At 39.7% G+C, this 23441-nt stretch overlaps 1 protein-coding gene and 1 pseudogene across 3 annotated transcripts in view; one reads left to right on the forward strand and one right to left on the reverse strand.

Annotated features, from left to right (window-relative positions):
- The window catches only part of CADPS2 (calcium dependent secretion activator 2), a 567688-nt gene that overhangs the window by 522355 nt on the left and 21892 nt on the right, over nucleotides 1–23441 (reverse strand). The window lies entirely within an intron of this gene.
- LOC134761707 (transcription factor p65-like) lies at nucleotides 2187–9037 on the forward strand (annotated as a pseudogene).

A 23441-nucleotide genomic window follows, 5' to 3' on the forward strand; every position in this document is an offset into this window, starting at 1 on the left:
TTTTTTTTTACCCTAATTCCTATTAGAGGTAGTATCCAGAATTTTCCACTCTAAGGAAAGTTCCAGCGTGACTACTCAAGGTCCCAATAGGAAAGAGATGGGATACTCAAAATGGGATAACATGGAGGGTTTCTTTACAGGAGAATGATTTACAAGGTGTGGGTGAAGAGAAACCGTAGGGATGGGAAGCAGGCCTGGGTTAGCAGCAGCTGAGTTGTTACCACTCTAGGCTGGAAAAGAAGAGATGAAGAGCAGTTACTGAAACCCCAGGAATAGTCACACAAGTGGTTGCTTTATGGGGAGCATGAGCTTTGGCTCAGGAACATGGCCCACTTCAGATGCCCCTGCAAGGTAAGAGCCAGGGGAATGAACATTTTGACTTCTCTTTCCTCCCTCTGCTTCTGTCAGGCTCTCCATGGACCAAACTCAACTACGGCCATCCACATGGGAAAGCCTCTGGAGCAGAAAGCAGGACGGAGGAGGGTGGAAAATGGGTCTAGAAAAGCAAATGAAAAATATCTGGTACAATGAGATAAGCTCGTTGTGTGTCCATCCTCATGAACGCTTTCTGCCCAAGTTCTGGTTTGCAGCTGCTTTCTTGCCTGCTTCAAGTTCTGGTTTGCAGCTGTGTTCTTGCCAGTTTCAACCCTGCCCTGAAATCCAGTACCAGGACCTTGACAATCTGATGCCTTCTCCTATTTCCTCTTTAACCACCACAAAGACTTTGATGCTTAATATCAAAACCAAAAATTCAAGAATAATCCAAGTGACCAACAATATGACAATATAGAAATGATCATTAAGCTATTATAAAGGCCAATGTAGAAAATGCTTACAGTATTGTATAAGAAAAACAAATATCATATTTTTATTATGTTAGAGTTATAAGCATGTGAACAATATATGGGTTAAATAAAAAATGGAAAGTTGACAGTAAAAATTGGTATATTTTAATATATACTAGAAATTCAAAGATAATTATGCCACAAAATATAGCTAGAAGGTGTAAAGGAGGGAGGAAGAAGACAAGAAAGGAAAAGAAAACCCTTGCCTACACTATCCACTAAGGGCCCAAGCAATGCTTAGGTTGAGGACAACATGATTTTGCTCTAAGGAAAATTAAAGGAAATAAGCTAGGGAGCTTTCAAAGCCTTTCAGTGACCACAATACTAGGAAAATGTTTTTAAAAAGGAACTACAATGAGGGCAGAAATCAAAACAAACTATGTAGAAGAAGACACAAGGGAAAAAATGCTTTAATCTCATATAATTAAGGTACTTAAGAGATTGTGTTGATTTTCAGAATTAGCTTAGGATACCGAAGCTGGAAAAACAAAAGGCTTCATTAAAAGGAGCAATGCTTTCTGTGAATACCAGATAACTCTCATTTTTGAATGAATGCTAGACAAATCATAAGAGGTTTTTTTTTTTTTTGGCTTTCCTAATGTAATCACATAGTAGTTGAAATTTCTCCTCAACAATATATAAGGATGGAGATAGAAAGCTACAGGACTTAATTACACTTATATCTGCCACAGTGGAAAAAAGCTATCAAAACAGCATCAAAATGATAAGTTTAGGACGACTGACTGACCAATTACTTTGACCTATGGGGTGTCACTGTCTGTCAAAAAGCTATAACCAGCTTTTGGCATGAGGGGATATTTGAAACAAATAGTGAGATCACAACTTAAGATGTACTAGTACTTAATGATAATGGACAGTAACCCCAGCACAGCAAACAATGCGTGTGTGAGTTCTCAAACAATGAGTCCAGTTCTTTAGGAAGCTATGACATTATCATGCCAGATTGTGACATTTGACAAAAGAAAGGTAATTTCACCATAAAACTGAGCAGTCTGACAAGACAGACTGGGGAATGCCTGACTTGAAATTGCACACTGATGAGAACACAAGATCCAGAAAAAAGGAGAGTTGACTAATGAAGAGATGGTAAAGAGGACCACGGGTCTAGCAGCAGATCTGAAATGGACAGATGAGTCTACACGATGAAATGGCAGGCAAGGGTCAACAGGAGGCAAAACTGCAAAGTGAAGACAGGATCCAGGTGAGGACCAGCATACTTAGAAGGCATTGTGAGCAGAGAGGCCCAACAAAAAGGGAAGCAAAGAATTCAAGATGAGTACCTATTGAGGCTAAAAAGAAACTGGGATAACCAGCAGAGACATGATCACAGACGAGTTAGATAGGAATCCAGTTTCCAGGCAACTCGGCACCAAGGTGAGCACAGGACCAAACACAAGCCCCAGCCACAGTGAGTCTGTAGCCTTCTGCTTCCAGAAGCTCCTCATATGGCCCCACTAGGGACAGGACGAGCCCCGCCTGGAGGTGAGACTGAAGTTACAGGTTGGGGTTAACTGTTACAAGGCAAGAGGCAAAGAACTAGGCAAACAGGAACACAATCCAGATGTAACTACCTTGGATTTCACATTTATATGAAAATTTATCCTTTAAAATTAGTGGTAATCACGCCCTTTCATAGTTTTAAAGTTAAAACAAACATCCCGCTTGCCCTTGACTCCAAATGAGATACTCAATATTATGTTAAAAATCAGGATTCTTTGTTCACCGCTAAAACTCTTATTTCCAGGAGATGAATCACCTAAACGACATATCTTTTCAATATCACTTTTTACAAGAGTTTCCTTCTCAAAGAACAGCTATAATATTCAAACTGTGAGAGGAATTAAAAATATCATGGGATATCCTGTTTTATCACATTAATGCACAGGAAACATTTTAGAAGACTGGCACTCAAATATTAGCACAGAAAACAATATTGCTTAGCTATAAAGACACATGCACACGTATGTTTATTGCGGCACTATTCACAATAGCAAAGACTTGGAACCAACCCAAATGTCCAACAATGATAGACTGGATTAAGAAAATGTGGCACATATACACCATGGAATACTATGCAGCCATAAAAAATGATGAGTTCATGTCCTTTGTAGGGACATGGATGAAATTGGAAATCATCATTCTCAGTAAACTATCGCAAGGACAAAAAACCAAACACCGCATGTTCTCACTCACAGATGGGAATTGAACAATGAGAACACATGGACACAGGAAGGGGAACATCACACTCTGGGGACTGTTGTGGGGTGGGGGGAAAGGGGAGGGATAGCATTAGGAGATATACCTAATGCTAAATGGCGAGTTAATGGGTGCAGCACACCAGCATGGCACATGTATACATATGTAACTAACCTGCACATTGTGCACATGTACCCTAAAACTTAAAGTATAATAATAATAATAAAAAAAAGAAAAGTCTTTTTAAAAATACATCTATAGTAATGTATCCTAAGTTACATAGCTTATGCTCAGGGGCTCAGGTATAATGTATACAATCAAGAGTTTATCCAAAGTCACATCAGATAAAGGACAGGAAATCCAGGAAGTCCGATGTGATTTAAAAGGTCAGGCAAATATTTAAGTTTCAGAGACAAAGTGAGTGGGGAGGATTCACATAAGGCTTAAGAGATTGAGCAAACCTTGGATGTAAAGATAGACATGTGGCTTAAAACAACAGCAAAATGAAAAAAGGTAAAAAAAAAAATCATTTTATTCTAAGGCTCCTTTTTTTGCATTTTTCCCCCTAGTTTTTAATCATCCTATAAGCTTATACTACAGGCAAGATCAAGATGCTTTTGAAAGACTTAAAACTTCAAATAAGGCTTCCTAGTCACTATTCCCTGCTGATAAGCCAAATAAATAACCTACATTCTCTATCACAAATCCCAGAAATGAGGGAGAAAGGGGGATATTGTCATCAGTCAGAAGCAGGATAATGAACATAAAAGATCTGAGGTGATAAATACTTTTCTCTCATGTCCATGAAGTGGTGGCTCAGCAAATTGCCCCCACCCATCATCGGGCCCAGGTGTGTGTGTGCTAAGATGTGACCCCTGAAGAAGGGACCCAGGACTCATTCTAAGAGCAACCTCACACAAAGCAGCTTCTTGCCTCTTCTTGCCTAGCATGAGATGGTCTCAAAAGAAAATGGGTAAAGATTTGATGTCAGATAAAAACCAACACAAGTGTGGCACTACCAGCAACACAAAGCCAGAGTTGGATGCTCTCAGGAAGAAATCTTCCAAAAACGATGGCAATGAAAACTGGAAAACATCCACACAAGAGAGTTAACTTTAAACTCTTGCCAACCCCAGAGTATGCAAATGCCACATGGCATCAGTCTTTCTTGAGTGGCACTGCCCTATCTCCATTCTCCTCGCTACATCCCCTCAGGAGTCACACACCAGGCCAGAAAGCTTGGGTTGAAAAGCCCTCCACATCAGCTATCCCACTGCAGGCTTCCAGCCTACAGCAGGCTCACATGCACAGGGGAGAGTCTTCAACTTTAAATGGAGTTTGGGCTTTTAACTATGACATAGCACAGGACATGAATTATTGAAATGAGTCTTTTGGGGGCTACAAGCAACAGGAGAACTTGATAAATTGTCCATGTTATTAACCAGGCAAAGTTATGGCACCAATCTGAGATTCCATCCAAAAGGAAAGGTTGGTCAAAAAGTACTAAAAGGGATAGAGAGGGAAACACAAAATGGCGTTATGATTGCTCATCAACACTGTGGTCCCTCATTCAACACAATGGTTAAAATCACATCAAAGAGGAAAACTGAAGCATCTATGTATTCTAAAAATTAAGGAGTAAGAAAATATGATGAGTTCTGGCTGTTTATCTGTAAGATTTCACAGTTAAAATTCTAAAACATTTATTGTAACGCAGGGTACTAAATGGCAAACATTGCATCTTACATATTCCATTTAGCCATATTAAAATTAAAGTGCTAAGGATGTTCAAATATTAAGTGATAAAGGTATTACAAAATCTAGTAAGCAAGGTTTATTCATCTCTACTCCAAGGAATAAAAAGATATAAAACTGATTTAACAACCCAGTACAAGAAAAATAGCTGGAAAGATTGTACACTAAATTGCAAACTAACGCAAAAGGTATAAATCTCTGATATAACAAGAAAATCATTGTAAATACTTTACAACTTTTGCAAGTTTTTATGACTGTGCTTTGTACATTTCAAAAGTAAACTTTAGGCTGAATTTGGTTAGCTACAAAAGTGGTGTTACACAGGCAAACTAAAGCCAAGAATGAGGTATTTGAAATGCCACCTCAGATTATTTAATTGAACTATATATTTGTATCCAGATTCAGCATTAAAATTAATATACAGATAAAGGAATTGCAATATTAGTTATAAAGCAGAAGACTACGTTGTGGCAACTCTTTAAGTATAGGAGCCAATAATTTTAAGGAAGAGGCTGCCCAGTTATTTACATCTCGATAAGGAGCAAGGAAGAGTGAACAGGCTGAGCACAGAAAAATGAGGTCCCAGGAAACAAAACACAAAAGTACTAAAGCTGATTAAGTGGTATGGACAATAACAGCTCTCTTTCACTTCCTGAGATGATCTTCAAGCTGGCACCACTCCCTTATAGAAGTATGCCATGCTGTGCATGACCCTGCAGCAAATCTCTACCAAAAGTTTCTTAGTGTGGCTAGTAGCCAAAGCTGGAGTGCTTATTAAAATGCAGATTCCTATGCCTCATACCAAACCTACTGACCCAGTATGCCTGGCAGCAGATCCAAGAACATGCATTTTAAAGGACTCCACTGGTGACTTTACGCACGTTAGAGTTTGAAAGCCACTGCTCTAATCACCTCAATTGTCTCCCTTCTCCATTATTCTTCACATTCATACCTTTTTTTTTCTTTTTTGAGATGGAGTCTTGCTGTGTTGTCCAGGCTGGAGTGCAGTGGCACAATCTCAGCTCACTGCAACCTCCGCCTCCTGGGTTCAAGCAATTCTCCTATCTTGGCCTCTCAAGTAGCTGGGACTACAGGCTCATGCCACCATACCCAGCTAATTTTTGTATTTTTACTAGAGACAGGGTTTTGCCATGTTGGCCAGGCTGGTCTAGAACTCTTGAGCTCAAGCAATCCTCCCTCCTCAGCCTCCCAGAGTGCTAGGATTACAGGCATGAGCCACCGTGCCCAGCCTGTATTCATCTCTTCTAATCTAGCTCAACACTCAACTCTTGTTAGGAATCTGTGATAAACTCCTTTCAACTCTGATGAGTCTTTTACTTTCTTCAATAATTATGTGTTCAGCTCTGTATCTTTGGCCATTTTATTGTATTGTTCTCATACCATTAGTTTGTTACATAAAAATGGCCAAAACATACAAAGCCTTTGCTGTAGCTACTTAGATTTTTTTTTCTTGTCATCATTAACAACAGTTCTATGGAAAAGATACTAAGCTTATGGCCATGGGAAAACTTAGATTTTCCAAAGTAAATTTGCCTTAGCTCACATTTCTAGAAAATTGTGAAGATTCAATGCAAAGCCACACAGTCTTATTGGTTACTGCTCTGAACTCATACTTAGATTTTAATCTCCTTAATGCAAATTGTTTCACATATGGAAAGGAACAAAAAATGCAATAGGAGTAGTCGTGGTTAGAATGGTTGATAGTATGTATTAAAGTACTTGCTAAACAAATGTGGTTGAAAGCAATACGGTAGCAAAGCCAATAAAACCTCATTCTATATGAAAACAGCAATATTAGGTGGGAACAAAAGAAAACTAATCTTCTAGAGCAACTGCATGGTGATTTGCCAGGACAGAAGGTTTGAACCTGATCTCATTAGAACACTCAACTCTTTGCCTATGGCTAAGTTTCACCATCATACTCAATATTTTACCTATAGCTAATGTCTTAATCTTATTAGAATACTCAACATTTTGCCTTTAGCTAAGGTCTTGTAGTTTTAGGAATGTCTCTGATAAAAGCAATGCTCTTACTCTCAAGCCTAGCAACCAGCATAACTAAGAGAGGAGTATCCAGTAAGGCAGTGTTGCAGGAAGACAAACCCTTCCTCTGCGACAGAGCCCACAGAGGTCACTGCTGGAACAATGGGGAAAGGAGAAACTGAATCTCTCCTCAATTGCAAACGAAAGATTCAAGAGGAAATAGGGCCCTCCTTAAATTGGCAAACACTTGCATAGCCTCCTAGGGAAGAGCCCATTTATCTACAGGCTACCATGGCCAGGTCTAGGCTGAGTGTTCTCGCAGTGGAGGAGCCAGGACCCCCAAAGGCTCTAACATATTCAAGATCAGATGCTATCAGTATCTGTCTCTGGTTGGTGAAAAATAAAGAACTTTTATAAAGCTAAGAAGGATCAGATACTAGAAAGAGGCAAAATTGCGATTCAAACATATGCCACAGCCTCAAATGCCTGTTTTTTCCCCATTATATTGTGTTTCATTCTCTCATTCAGAGGTTACTTCAGGTTAAAATAAGTATTTCCACGTTAATGGACTGTATTAATATCTTGCATCTGTGTGTAAAATGCCACGACGTCGCTGAATTTTTCCCCAAGAGTTTCAGACACCTAAGTAACCGGCAGCTTCAAGCAACTCACATGAAATAAGGAAGACGGGAAAGGGAGAGGAACTACATCTAGGAACCTGGGGATTTACACAGAAAAGCTATCTTTCTGAAGATTTTACTAAGAAAAAAATGCTCCTGAAGTATTTTGGAACAGCTTTTCATATTCTATTAAGAGTTTTCATGCAAAGGCGTGAAACCAGCTTTCCAAAGTCCCAGGCAGGTTAATGAACAATTACTAAACCTTTCAATCTTCTGATTCTAAAGTTTCCATTTGAAGACTAAGGGCAAAATTCAACCTAAACTTAGTCTCCTTACTAAACTATACACGGACAACTCAGAAATTTGTATTTATATGAAAGATTAGCTTAAGCATGTTGATTGCCCACTATTTTTCATAAACACAAACCTGACTAATGTTTATCAAAAAATTTTAAGCTTCGTTTACAAAGAACATTGGAACATTCTGAACCTCTCCTCAATCTGTAAAATATCTGGAGGAAACTATTTTTTCACTTATATTTAATTTGCTTAGTCAAAAATCACCAAAAAACATTTTAATTTGCATTTTACCAAGCCTCTTTTAAAATATACTTAGGGCATAGAAGAATTCTGAAAGCTTGGTTATTTGTACTCAGAACATCAGAAATGCCACTGCCATAGATTTCCAAGGACGTTTCCTTGGTAAAGTCACAAAGTTCATAAACTCTGGAGCTTCTCAGTCTCTGCGGTCCCCAGCTGTCGGCAACATCTTTATCACCTACTCACACTTTCCAAGCAAAGTGAAAACAGACTCTGTGCATTAAGGAATGTTGATTTAACAAATTGTTATTAAGCATTTATATGTTTACTATTGTAGCCAGCTGCTATGGCTGCTATAAAAGAGGCATTTGATTGGGTCTTTGCGTTCAAGGAGCTTTCAATTTAAAATGCCAATACTATTTCTCAGTGGAAGCTCCAACAATGGTCAGTAAAAACTCTGTCCCCAAGCCAGCCCCCAGCCCTCTCCCTTTACATCATCCCTCAGCACCATCAACTATGATGAGTTTCCCACCATGGTGTTTCCTTCTGGGCAGATCTCAAGCCAGGCCTCAGCTTTGGCCCCAGCCCCTGCCCCAGCCATGGCATCAGCTCTGGCCCAGGCCCCAGCTCCTGGCCCAGTACTAGCCCCAGGCTTTCCTCAAGCTATGGGCCCACCTGCCCCCAAGTCTGCCCAGGCTGGGGAAGGAACAGAAGGCCCTGCTGCATCTGCAGTTTGATGATGAAGACCTGGGGGCCTTGCTTGGCAACAGCACAGACCCAGCCGTGTTCACAGACCTGGCATCCGTCAACAACTCCGAGTTTCAGCAGCTGCTGAACCAAGGCGTATCTGTGGCTTCCCACACAACTAAGCCCATGCTGATAGAGTACCCTGAGGCTATAACTCACCTAGTGACAGGGGCCCAGAGGCCCCCTGACCCAGCTCCTGCTCCACTGGGGGCCCCAGGACTCCCCAGCAGCCTCCTTTCAGGGGATGAAGACTTCTCCTCCAATGCAGACATGGACTTCTCAGCCCTGCTGTGTCAGATCACCTCCTAGGGGGGTGACGCCTTCCCTCCCCAGAGCACTGGGTTGCAGTGGATTGAATCCCTCCCAAAGCACTTATGGATTCTTCTGAGGTGTGCTCCAACTGCCCCCAGCTTTGGAGATGTCTTCCTTGTGGCGGGGGAGTGGGGAGCACATTTTATTCTTTTATTGGCAATATCTGTATCTCTCCCTCTTTTTGGAGGTGCTTAAGCAGAAGTATTAACGTCTCTGGAAAGGAGGGAGCTGGGGAAACTCAAACTCTTTCTTCCACTATCCTTATGGTCAGCTCCCTTCTCTGTAGGGAACTCTGGGGTCCCCCATCCCCATCCTCCAGCTTCTAGTACTCTCCTAGAGAGAAGAGCAGGCTGGAGCTAAGGCCTTTGAGTCCACAAAGCCTTATTATCAAGTGTCTTCCACCATGGATTCATTACACCTTGATCAAAATAATGCCCCAGTTACCACCTCCTCTATGGCACTGGCATTGTCCCTGTGGCTAACACCAGCATTCAAGGGGCTGGCCTTCCTGCTTTGCAACCCAGTTTAGTAGATGTTCTCTGTTCACCCTAGCAATATTCTTACCCTGCCCAGCATATGGCAGCTGGTAAGCACTGGCCAAGTATCTCTCTGCTCCCACTAAGACCAGCTAAGTTGTATGCCTACAATGAGAGAGTTGTGTCTCCCAACTCACATATGTCACTTATCACTGTAATGACTTATAATTACTAATATTTCAGTATCACGTGCATTCATTTGGGTTGCCAAGAAGCAAACACTAACACAAAATTAAACATGCAAAAGACATCTTGCAGTAGGGAACAGGAGAAGGCAGGGAGCACTCTCAGAACAAGGTGCAGGTGTGATGTCTACAGAAGGAAAGAGGGAAGATATGAGGACTGGACTACAGTGCAGTCCCCAGGGATGTTCAACTGGGCCACTGAGGAGTCCTTGAGCTTAAAGTCACTCAATAGAGGACAGGAATGGGTCTAGCTGTCCCTTCTGTGCCCAATCACTGGCTCAGAGAAGTCCACAGAAACCATGGCCTCAGAGTAAAGGTGGACTCAGAGGAGCAGCAGTTCAGCTATCAATTATGCTTCCCACAGCAGGAAGCCTGAGGGTGCATTCTTCCTTGTTTCAGCATGTAAACCAGTACTAAAAATAATAGCTAAGACTTAATGAACCTGTATTAGTTGCTCTCATGCTGCTAATAAAGACATACCCAAGACTGGGTAATTTATCAATAAGAAGAGGTTTGATGAACTCACAGTTCCATGTGGCTGGGGAGGCCACACAATCATGGCAGAAGACGAAGAAAGAGCAAAGGGACAACTTATATGGCAACAGGCAAGAGAGTGTGTGCAGGGAAACTCCTCTTTATAAAACCATCAGATCTCATGAGACTTATTCACTATCATGAGAACAGCATGGGAAAGACCCAACCCCGTGATTCAATTACCTCCCACCAGATCCCTCCCACAACACATGGAATTATGGAAGCTACAACTCAAGATGAGATTTGGGTGGGAACACAGCCAAGCCATATCAGAGCCCTTACTGTATAGACTAAAGCATCTTTCATGCATCAATGTAATACTCATAGCCACACAGACATGGGTACTATTTTCACCCCTATATACAAACCAGGAAACTGAGACATAAGCCATGGTCAAACAGCTAGTAAGCGGCAGAACTGTAATTTGAATCCAGAAGTCTTTACTAACTCAAAAATTTAAGTGAAAAAGTTTTTTTCTATTAAAAATGAAGTTAAACATTTTGGAAAGACTCACTAAAAGCAAGCTGATAAATTATTGCTGTCACATTAAATATAATTAACACAACTGAAAAAGATTAGGGGAAGGAAATCTTAAAAATCTAGGAAGGACTCTACCTAGGAGATCTAGGAACTCGTTCAATGGTATCTGAATTCAACCATTCATTCAACTACAATATGTGCTAGACATTGTTCTATGAACAAAACTGACAGGAGAATTTTTAAAAATCTCTGCCCTCAAGCAGTTTACATTTACGTGTGTCAAGGGGGAAGATAATGAATGTGTTGTATAGTATATTAAGAGGTACTTAGTGCAAAACAGGGAAGGAAAGTAGAAAGCTTACAGATGGGTAGAAGTGTATGTGGTGGGGGTGTGGGGTAGCAACTTTAAATAGGGAGGCCAGGGAAAGCCTCACTGAGTTAATGGTTGAGCAAAGGCAAAGGAGGTGAGGGAGAGATGCCTGAGGAAGGAACATTCAGATACAGAGAACAGTAAGAATGAAGGCAAAGGTAGGAACATGCTGGCAGTTCCACGAACAGCAAAGAGGCAAGTTTTAACTGGAGCAGAGAGAGCAAGGGGGAGAGGTGGGACGACAGATCATGTAGGGTCTGGTGTGCCACTATAAACACTTACACTTTTACTGGGAGTGAGATGGAACCCACTGGAGGTCATGAACAGAGAAGCAATCCGACTTCTGTTATAACAGAATCCCTCTGACTACATATAGAGAACAGATAAGGGTTGGGGATGGTAAGGATGGAAGCAGAAAAACAAATTTAGGAGGCTACTGCAGAATCCTACATGCATACTGCTTTGCAATCTCCACTTCAAAAATCCACCATAAAAAAATCTAAAATGTTAATGATAGAAAGTGCATTAGGGAAGTGACTTGCATTAGGAAAATAATGCATGACTAAAATCATAGGAACCATAGTTAAGGAAAAGGCCTTGGCCTCAGTGCCAGTCCTCTGTTTGGTCTCCCATCTATTCTCCTCCCTTCCATTTCACATGACTGAACCCCATAAACTACAGTCATAGACAGCTGGCTTCTGATGTCAATAGACAAATGAGATACTAGCAGGAGATCAGATAAACGAGGAAGAGAAAGGTCAGGGTATTTCTCCCCCTACCTCCTCTACTCCATGTGGCATTTGCAGAATGGCCACATCCTCCATTATTCCAGCCCCCTGTGGGGTACACCCTCCACTGTTCCAATTACCCGTGGGTGGTCCAGATCCCGGGTTCTGCTCTCACCAAGCAGCTTCTGTGCTATAGCTGAGTTCCCACCAGGCAGCTCCCTTGTTGGCTTTGATAACAACTCCTCCCTTTGTTGCTTTAGCCCAAAGGGTGGTAATGGCTACCTGCAGTTGGTAACCTCTGGAATATATAACAGCTCCCTATTTGCTCTTTTAGCTTTTTCAATACCTTTGTAATTACCTCCCTATACCAAATCCCCCTATTGAACCACTTGGTGATGTTTTGTTTTTCTGACTAGATCCTGACTAATATACCTTACATCAAGAGTCACAAATGAATGTACATGTATATAACTGTTTAAATCTTGAAGATATGCATATATTGTTCTATATGATCCATAATATTCATATCAAATCCTTCTCAGGGGAATTAGGATGGAGGAGTGATGGGAGAGATGGAAGAAGAGAGGGGAAGCAGGAGCAAAAAGTGGATGTGGGGAAGTGAGCAGGAGAAAAGGTAGAGGGGCATGTAGTACATGCCAAAGCTTCAGTGCTTTGCAAGCATTCTCTTACTTGGCACCCAAGGCAAAGTCCCAGAAGCTCCTTTTACTGTGGGGAGTCACTGGTAGAAAACGCCAGCCCTGTCCTTCCTTCAGAGAGCCTACAGCAATCCGTTAACACCAACAGACTCCAGGCCATAGTAACTGCTGGAGCGATGTCCTAGGAGCTGCCAGAAATGAAGGTCTTAGCCGGGCATGGTGGCTCATGCCTACATTCTCAGCATTTTGGGAGGCTGAGGCGGTTGGATCACTTGAGGCCAGGAGTTTGAGACCAGCCTAGGTAACGTGGTGAAACCTGGTCTCCACAAAAAAATACAAAAATTGGCCAAGAGTGGTGGGTGACTCGTGCCTGTAGTCCCAGCTTCCCAGCTACTTGGGAAGCAAGATGGAAGAATCACTTGAGCTCTGGAGGTTGAGGCTGCAGCGAGCCATGATCATGCCACTGCGCTCCAGCCTGGGTGACACAGTGAAGTCTTGTCTCAGAAAAAAAAAAAGAAATGAAGATCTTGCGTTCACCTGCCCTCTACTCACAGTATTCAATAATGAGAAAGTCAAAGAAGTGGAAGCAGATGAACAGAAAAGGCAGTGGAGAGAAACTTGAGCCACTGAGGTGTCAACTCAAAGACCCCATCCTCATTTACAACAGAATATCACCAAACATCACACCAGGTATCATGTTGCCTAGCTGTGCCAGAACAAGGTGTGCTGCACACATGCAAGGACAAGAGAGGCTCCCGTGAGCAACCTCAAGACTAATGCTTATTATTGTTGCAGGTAAGTAATATGCATTAACAATCATAGACAATTTAGTTTCAAGTGTGAGCAGCCAGCAAAAGCTTCCATACAAAAACACAAAAGGCGATAGTCTTCCAAAAGTGTTTGGTATAAAGGAAATGTTGAATCAACCCAAGGAACAGGTACTCTCACTGACATGAAAACACTGTTTCAGCACTATAGGTATTAGATACTACTTAGTTTAATTCAAAAAGGAATCATGCCCTTCAAAATCATAGTATAAAAGGACATCACTATATTTGTGTAAGACCTAAAAAATTAGATAATATTTACTGATTTGTTATATATGAAAATATAACCCATACAAATATAACCCATAAAAGGCTTCAAATTACTTAAAAGCCTTTCTCCCTGGAGAGGAAGTAGTTTGTGGCAGAGACCGAAAGCTTTTTAAAGTGTGACTTTGATCCCCATCTGCTGTAGTCAGGGTGGGATAAGAACACTGATGGGAGAAAAAGCAAGACCCTAGAAAAGGGGGTTGCTATTTTCCTGGAGGGATCATTTCTTTCGTATCAGTAGTAGTATTCATTAGCAGTATTCTGCCTGGAAGCCAGTTCTTCCTATATCAAATTGTGGACACGAAGAAAGGAAGGGAGCAGCCACTGAAAGTGAGAGGTACTATACACACATTAATTTATTTATCCTAATAGCAATCCATTCCCTGATACAATAAGGTACATACAGAGAAAAGTTGAAAAATGTGGTTATTGTCATAACCTCTAATAATACACTCTGGAATTCAACTTCCAAACACAAATCAAGTGTCCTTCCATTCACACTATAAGCACAGCCAAGAAAATTCTGAAGGCAATTTAAAAAATAACAGCAGCAAATTTGCCCAGGATGGTAGGATGTCATGGGGAGTCTGACCCTGTGGCTGGTAGGGGCAAAGTATGGTCTTGAAAGAAGAATGTGAAATAAGACATAATGAATGAAATTTGGAAAACAAGAGAAGCCATGGAAACAGCAGGAAAAGCCTAGAAACAGGAATTTTTAAGTCCTTTAGACATACGACTAAATATGAAACGAATGCAGACTGCTTCTACATCTATCTCAAGCCCTGACAACTTTTAAATTCTAGGCACTATTTTCCATTGCATAAGTCTCTTCCACAAACATGGTCAAAATTAAATTTATTATCTGCCTCCTTGTTTGCATATTTTTGATGACTTAACTCTCATTCCAAATCCCTTCTCCTCTCTTTTCCTCCAGGACAGAGACTGGTCTTGCAAATATTAATACCCCAGTCTTCCTACAGCTACAGTTTACCTGTAAGATGTAAAAAGAAGTTGAGGTGGGGAGAGGTGCTCCCTGTCCATAAGAAGGTGTCTCTATTATGGAGCCCATGGCCCCTTCCCCCTTCCTTCTGCCTGGAACATAGATACCTTTGCAGGCAGTTGCAATCATGAAAGCAAAAGCCTCATGCTAGGGATGGAAGAGCAGGAAAACAGGCAGAAGCTGCTTTATGATGGTGTCACTGAGCCAACATCCCACTCCCTGTGTTCTTGTGAAGTAAGCCCAGTGGTTTAAGTTACTATTAGACATGCTTTCTGTTCAGAGCCAACATAAACCTCATTGGAATATCCCCAAATCTTTTTCTTCTCATGTGCTTCACATCTTGGTAATGGTATCCCCATCCCACCAGTGGCATCAGCAAAATCCAAGGAATAATCTCTAAATTCTACTCATTCAGTCTTGCTTGCTTCTCACTCTATTTCTGAAATGTCTCTTCCAACCCTTCTCTTTCTTCTTCTTGTTCATCTTTACCTTCACTACCTCATTCATGCTGTAGTTCCCCACACTACTAAAATGTCACCAAACTCGTCTTCCTGCCACTAATCTTCCTGGAACACACAAACCTCTACTTACAGGTTTTCACACACCTCAAACCTTGAAGTCTTGGCTCCCAGCTTGCTTCACAAGAGCCCTCACAATACTGGGGCCCAGCAATGGCTAAAAAAATATGCCAAGTGTACATTTTAACTGACATTAAAAAAACAAGTAGATACAAAGTAAAACAAGATATCCTCTGTGTTCGTGAAATATACAAAGACATCTAAAAATCTCTATAAAGCATAGTAAGCACTGCATACGTTTTGGTTAAAAAATGAAACAAGCCAACTATAAAAGACATCTTTAATATGATTTCAAAATTAGCAATGCTGCACTGAGGTGAATATTCTTATAAACTATTCTTAGTATTATATATATCAGCTCACTTGTTCCAGAGAATAATTATTCAATGCATGTTACAAGTCTCAAAAAGTATACACTTCTAATATAATATTTCCAGTCCAGGAATATTGTGAAATCCAGCCCTCCTCTCCCCATAAGGTTTTTGCAGATATTCATCATGGCACAAATTATGATTTGTATGTATGAGGAAAGAATATATAATCATTGAAATATTAGAGTTTTTGAACAGGAAAATATTCAGGATACAATGCTAAGGGAAAAGCAAGATACAAAATTGTTTTTATGGCATCATTAACCGAGGAAAATAGGCATGGAAACAATAACAATAAGGATGAACTGCTCAGCACTCATTATTATGGCTGGTCATATCACACATTTCTCCCCCTCTATTTCTTTTCTATGTTTCTATACTTTCCAAATACTTTACTATAGGCGTATATTATTTCTTCATTCAGAAAAACATGTAACAGGTCTGGAGATGTATGAGTAATAAAGAAACAAAAAATAGTAAAAACTGAAAAAGTAAAAAAGAAATTCAGGTTGAGTTACTTATTAAATGATGGTAACTTGCTATACCGGATCCAATGTTACTTTGGGGAAAGGAGTGGGAAGCCCTGAGTATGCAGCCCCTAAGGGCAGGGACTTGCAATCAAGATCAATAACCACCTGGGCATTTAGGCAGAGTCTATTACAGCTTATGTGCATTCAGAATTCCAATTATGAGGTCCTGACATTTTAAGATTTCCTATTCAAACAAGTTTCCCAAACAATTCTAAATAGCTCCCTTTATAAAGCCGCTGTGGAAGATGACAAAAATACTCAAGTCACTTCATGTCAGCCTTTAACTGTGTGTGTTAACGAGTCCAGAGTTTCTTCCTTCTGGTGGGTTCGTGGTCTTGCTGACTTCAAGAATGAAGCCGTTGACATTCTCGGTGAGTGTTACAGTTCTTAAAGATGGTGTGTCCAGAGTTTGTTCCTTCAGATATGTCTGGAGTTTCTTCCTTCCAGTGGGTTCGTGGTCTTGCTGACTTCAAGAATGAAGCCAACGACCTTTGTGGTGAGTGTTACAGCTTTTAAAGGTAGTGCAGACCCAAAGACTGAGCAGTAGCAAGATTTGTTGTGAAAAGCAAAAGAACAAAGCTTCCACAGCGTGGAAGGGGACCCTAGCGGGTTGCTGCTACTGGCTGAAATGGCCAGGTTTTAGTCCCTTATTTGTCCCTGCCCACATCCTTCTGATTGGTCCATTTTACAGAGTGCTGATTGGTCCATTTTACAGAGTGCTGATTGGTGCATTTTACAATCCTCTTGTAAGACAGAAAAGTTCTCCAAGTCCCCACCCTACCCAGAAGTCCAGCTGGCTTCACCTCTCACTAATGCTTCAGTGGCCTGAGATTTGTCCTGCAATATACCCACAAACTCTCGAATTCAATGTAATCTAACAAAATGGTTTTAAATAGAGCTTTTATACAAGAAACAAAGTTCTTATTTTGCAAGAAAAAAGACACTTTGAGAAACACCTGAGGTAAAGATCTAAGGATTTAGAGGCACAGAAGCCTCAGTTCAAACACCATCATTTATAAACTGTATGACCTTACTCAGATTGTTTACATTCTCTGAGCAAATACAGAAATAGAAAAAGATAAGCTCCAGCTTCTAAGACTTAAAGTGTCAGTTAATCACACTCATTTCTTTTAAAAGCCATATGTGTTTCATCGCTTGCTTTTAACCTTCATTCTCTAAAGAACAACATCTCAGAACCTGATAAAAGCATTAATATTTGAAACACATTATATATAGTTGACATTTTAAACTAAATATTTTCATGACATTATAGAGACTGTTCTGCTGTGTGGCCACTGGACACCAACATGTAATTCTAAAATAAATGAAAACATTGGGGGCATAGTGAGGTCCCTGGTGAGAACAAGTAAAAAGTGTGGTATTTAAGCAAATATGCTACATACAGCTATCTTTAATGAGAAAAAAAATAAGTTGCCAGTAAAATGTTAATATGCATTTGGCCCTTGGGGAACAGATGGTGCTACCTACTGAAAGCATTACATATTGATTTGGTCAGGGAACAGGGCCTGAGGGCCAGGCATATAAAAAGAATTAGGCAACTTCTGTCAGAAAGTTTCTAATAGAATTCAAGTCTCTCTCAACCTCAACACATACCTCAGAAGTTACTTTTCAGAATACATTCCTGATTCCCCTTCTTACTCTTGGTTTCTTGTTTTGCTCCTAAAACTGCTTAATATTTTCAATTTCACTGGGTCTTAATTAATTGAAAGTTTATATTATGTTAAAGAAAAATATCCCAAAAGACTTTCTTAAAAGTTTAAAGTTTTATAGATGATTGACTGAATATGGGAGTCATCTGTTGAAAAGAACTGGATAATTAATTAGATGACATCCTTTTGTTATTCCTGTCTTAATGTATATAATACCTGGTTATGCCTCCAGGCAAAAATATGCCACAGAATGAGTTATAAGTTTCTTTTGAAATTGCTTTCTCCAGTCAATTGTTTATTTCATCATATCAAGGTCATTTTAGAACCTTGGTCATTTAGAACCTATAGGTCTTATTATAGTTAATGGCTCCAGTAATACATAGGGGAGTCAAAGATAAAACTATTCAGTCACTCAAAAACAAAATGAAAAACATAAGAAAAATAGAGAATATTTTAATTACACTCATATGACTATACTATTATAGTCATCCTTTGTTATCCATGAGGGATAGGTTCCAGGACCCCCTTGAATACCAAAATCCATGGATGCTTGGGGCCCTTATATAAAATGGCATAGTATTTACATACAGTATTCTCCCGTATACTTTAAATCTTCTACAGGTTACTTATAATACCTAACACAATATAAATGTTATGTAAACCATTATTATACTATTTTGTTTTTTATTTGTAATTTTATTTGTAATTTTTTCCCAAGTATCTTCAATCTGCAATTGGTTGAATCCTTGGATCCCATGGATGTGGAGGGCCAACTGTATAATGATTCTCCAGAGCAAACTTTATACCTCTGTATATCTCCAGTAAAGTTGAAATGCAGATAAAAACATCCCTTTGTCAATGACAAACAGTCTTAAAAGGATGATCAGAAAATTCATCCAAATAGAATGTTCTGGGATTTATAAGTGCACTAATAAAAACTGTAGGATGACTTCAAGGAGCTGCCTCACCCCAAAGAAAAGCAAACCCCACTCTTTACCTCCCAACTTCCTCTCATCCCAAGTTCACAAAAAATAAGAGACGAGCCAAAGGTTGGGAAGGATGTGCTCCTATCTCTAGATTGTAACCAACAAGTACCTGAGACAACATTTTTTTTTTTTTTAAGACAAGGTATCACTCTGTTACCCAGGCTGGAGTGCAGAAGTGTAATCATAGCTCACTGCAGATTCCAACTTCTGGTTCAAGTGATGATCTACCTCGGTTTTCCAATTAGCCAGGACTACAGGCATGTGCCACCACACCTGGCTAAATTTTTTACTTTTTATCTTTTTGTAGAGGCAGGGTCTCACTTTGTTGGCCAGGCTGGTCTCAAACTCCTGGCCTCAAGCAATTCTCCTGTCATCTTCCCAAAGTGCTGTGATTACTGGTGTGAGCCACTGTGCCCAGCCATAATATATATTTTTTAAAGCTAAAGGTAATTGCAACATTTTAGAACCCCCAAGGATAAAGAACATTAAAACATTTAAGAAAGAAAACACAGGTTATTTTAAAATGAATGACTATAGCCACTCTACTATGCAATAGAATATCAGGATTTCTCTTATAAAACTGTAATTTTATACCTGCTGACCAACCTCTCTAAACCCCTGTACCCAATACTTTTCCCAGCCCTTGGTAACCACTATTATACTCTCTACTTCTATGAGATCAACTTTTTTAGGTTCCATATGCATGAGATCAAGCAGTATTTGTCCCTCTATGCTTGGTTTATTTCACTTAACATAACATCCTCTAGGTTCATCCATGTTGTCACAAATGACAGAATTTCATTCTTTTTTAGAGTAAAATAGTAATCTTTTTATAGTTAAATAGTAATGGTATAAGTATTATACCATATTTGTTTTATCCAGTCATCCAATGATAGACATTTAAGTAGATTTCCATGTCTTGACTATTGTGTACAGTACTGTAGTAAACATGGGAATACATATATGTCTTCAACATATGAATTTCATTTCCTTTGAATAGATACCCAGTAGTTGATTATTGGATCACATGGTAGTCCTATTTTTAATTTTTTTGTGGGACTCCCATTCTGTTTTCCATAATGGCTGTGCCAATTTACATTCCCACCAGCAGTGTTTAAGAGTTCACCTTCCCCCACATCTTTCCCAGCATTTGTTGTCTTTTGTCTATTTGATAATAGCCATTCTAACTTGGGTGAGATGATAGTTCACTGTGGTTTTGATTTGCATTTCCCTGATAATTAGTGATATTGAGCATTTTTTTTTCCCTTAACATGCATTTTTTCATGTATCTGTTGACCATTTGTATATCTTCTTTTGAGAAATGTCTATTCAGATTGCTTGCCCATTTTTAAATTGGATTATTTGTTTGTTTGTTATTGAATTGTTGCAGTTCCTTGCATATTCTGGATATTAAACCCTTGTCAGATGCATAGTTTATGAATAATTTCTCTCATGCTGTAAGTCTTCTCTTCACTCTGTTGTTTCCTTTGCTGTGCAGAAGCTTTTTAGTTTGATGTAATCCTATTTGTCTACTTTTGCCATAGTCAACAATAATGTATATTTCAAAACAACTAGAATAGAGGATTTTTAATTTTCTCACCACAAAGAAATAACAAGTTTCAGGTGACAGATATACTAATTGCTCAGATTCAATCATTACACACTGTGTGTATATACTGAAACATCATAATGTATCCCATAAATATGTACCATTATGTGTCCATTCAAAACAAAATAAAACGTATTTAAAAATAAACAAAACCAGACTGCATGCTTTTCATTAGCAACACTAGAAGCTAGAAGATAGTGGAGTAATACCTTCAAAGTTCTGAGGGAGAATGATTTCAACCTGGAATTCTATGCCCAGCCAATTTCCCTGTTAAAATGAGGACAATTTTACACCTGCATAGAATCAGAAAATTTCTCACACACTATTTCCTACAAAGGTGGCAGATCAGAAAACAGAGGCTCCAATTCAAAAGAATTATGAAGAAATAATGACAACTCTCAGCCCGCTGTCCAAACACTAGTTCAGACTAAAGCAAGCTATAGGAAGGCTATAGGAAGGACATATCCGCAGAGAGAGGCAAAAGTGGAGAGATTACTGCTGTACTTTGGAATAGTGATTCTCAAACTAAATCAGACAAAACATCCCAGTCTGGATACTCTTCCTTTGTCCTCAAATTCACCGTCTATTCTCTGCTCTGTGCCTTGGGAGGCTAAGGAACCCTAACAGCTGACATTTTTGCTTTTCAGATTCTCTTCCGGTTTCCCTTTTTGTGAAATGTCATCACATAATCCCAGGAAAGAAGAGAAAGAAGACAGGAGATTTATCCCTTGGCTCCCACCTTGCCACAGAAGGTGGGACAGTGACCAGAGGCCTCACTAAAAACCACAGCTTCCATCAGAAGGCCTCTCTCTCTCTCATGGCTATAGTTCCCACCCAGTTCTGGCCACAGCTCCCTTCTGCCCACTGAGGCCTAAGAGGAGTAAGGGCTTCCCTCCACAGTCAATCCCTGAATGACTCACTCATCCCTAAATCCTGCCCAACCCTCTGTAATTTGTAAATTGCCCTTTAGAGTGTGACAACTATTTTTTGCTGGACCCTAACTCAATAATAATCAATAAGCTCCATTTTGTTTTTTTTTAAAAAGATAATAACTCTTTTTGCTATCCAGAAATGAAATGTATAGCTAAATTATCTGCACATTTTCAAATAAATAATTATCCTAACTGGAACAGAAATAATAAAATAACTGAAATAACATGTATTTCAGTATGTAAACACTTAGATATAACTGGTCAAGAAGATAAAGTAGATGTGTACACCCACTTATATAATAAAGAAGTCTGGGTTTAGGGGAAGTTAAGCAATATTTAACTGAATGCTGTCAACACTATTCTCTTTTTTTGACATTTTGAAATAAGGGCTTAATAGTTTTTGTATATAGCCTTAAAATCAAGAAGAATGTGACAACTGAAAATGAAGGCTGATACAGGCATCCTGTATCCTGTATTGATAATACAAATATCACAACCATTATTGCTGCTGGTGACATTGTTTTTCAAAATGGTGAGCAATTCTCAGAAAAGTTGCTAACAAGAAAAGTTCAGTCTTCCCTCAGTTTACCTGGGTGTCTTCTACATATCTGCGAAAACTTGCTATATATTAAAATCATATAAAATACACCTTATATTTTATAAGTAAATAATTATTTCTAGGCTCAAATAATTATGAACAAGTTTTTGCCTACATAATGCCCAAGAGAACACTGAGATGTGATGTAGGATGAAGAACAATTATTCATCACGCATTTCAGAATTTCTAGAATCCCTGGACCCTACCCACTAAATACCGTAGCAATGCCCAATCACAGAGAAAATTCAAAAACACCCCTACGAATGTTTTAAATGTCTGCTAGGGAGTATTAATATTCCCACTGAGAACCAGGGTTTATAATCTGGAACAACTTAAGGAGGCAACAAAGGAAGACAAGATGGGTAGAGAAGAAAAATAAAGTTAAAATTACAAAAAAGTTGAAATGAATGAAATGGCAATCAACATATATGTGGCTGTGCAGACAAATGTAGTTGATCTTGATCATATAAATCCATTAGGAGGTTTTCAATTTGTAGAATCAACAACTTGAAGTGTAGATAAGCCAGGCGCGGTGGCTCATGCCTATAATCCCAGCACTTTGAAAGGCTGAGGCAGGTGGATCACCTGAGGTCAGGCGTTTGAGACCAGCCTGGCCAACATGGCAAAACCCCATCTCTACCAAAAATACAAAAATTAGCTGGGTGTAGTGGAGGGTGCCTGTAATCCTAGCTACTCGGGAGGCTGAGGCAGGAGAATTGCTTGAACCCGGGAGGCAGAGGTTGCAGTGAGCTGAAATCACGCCACTGCACTCCAGCCTGGGTGACAGGGCGAGATTCCATCTCAAAAAAAATAATAAAAAATAAATAAATAAAGTGTAGATAGAGATCTTCATGAGGATTACAGAACATAAAATAATCAACCTCCAGAAAAAATAAGTTTGGAATGCAGATGCTGTTGGCAATGGTTTCAGACTCTCTTATGTCTGAGTCAGTACCTCTGAAATTCCCTTAGTATTTTCCCCAGAGTCATAATATGATTGCTACAGCTCCAGACATGGGATGGAGGCAGCAAGGCTAAAAATGTGTTATCTGTCATACACCAAAAATACGAAAAAATAAAATTAGCCAGCGGTGGTGGCATGTGCCCGTGGTTCCAGCTACTTGGGAGGCTGAGTCAGGAGGATTGTCTGAGCCCAGGAGGTCAAGGCTTCAGCAAGTCATGAAATTGCCACTGCACTCGAGCCGGGGCAACAAAGTGAAACTCTGTCTCAAAAAAACAAACAAAAAAAACTTATGTCACATGGCCACTTGTAGCTCTCAGGAAAGCTAGAAAAGCAAGTACCTTACCTAGGGCTGGAAAAATTACAGCAACAAAGAAATAAGGAAAATGACTGTCAAGTAGGCAATTAATATTGTCAGCAAGAAATGCAGGGCCATAATGTCTATACCTAAAAGAACAAGACATAAAGGGATAAGTATATTAATTAAATTACAAAGACATACGTATACTATTTAAATTACAAAGCAAACTGTAGTTAAGATATGGGCCCTAGACTCCTTCCGACTTGTAGCTCTGTTATTTTC

The sequence above is a fragment of the Pongo abelii genome, chromosome 6 (genome assembly GCF_028885655.2).
Source record: "Pongo abelii isolate AG06213 chromosome 6, NHGRI_mPonAbe1-v2.0_pri, whole genome shotgun sequence".
In the NCBI taxonomy this organism is placed as follows: domain Eukaryota; kingdom Metazoa; phylum Chordata; class Mammalia; order Primates; family Hominidae; genus Pongo; species Pongo abelii.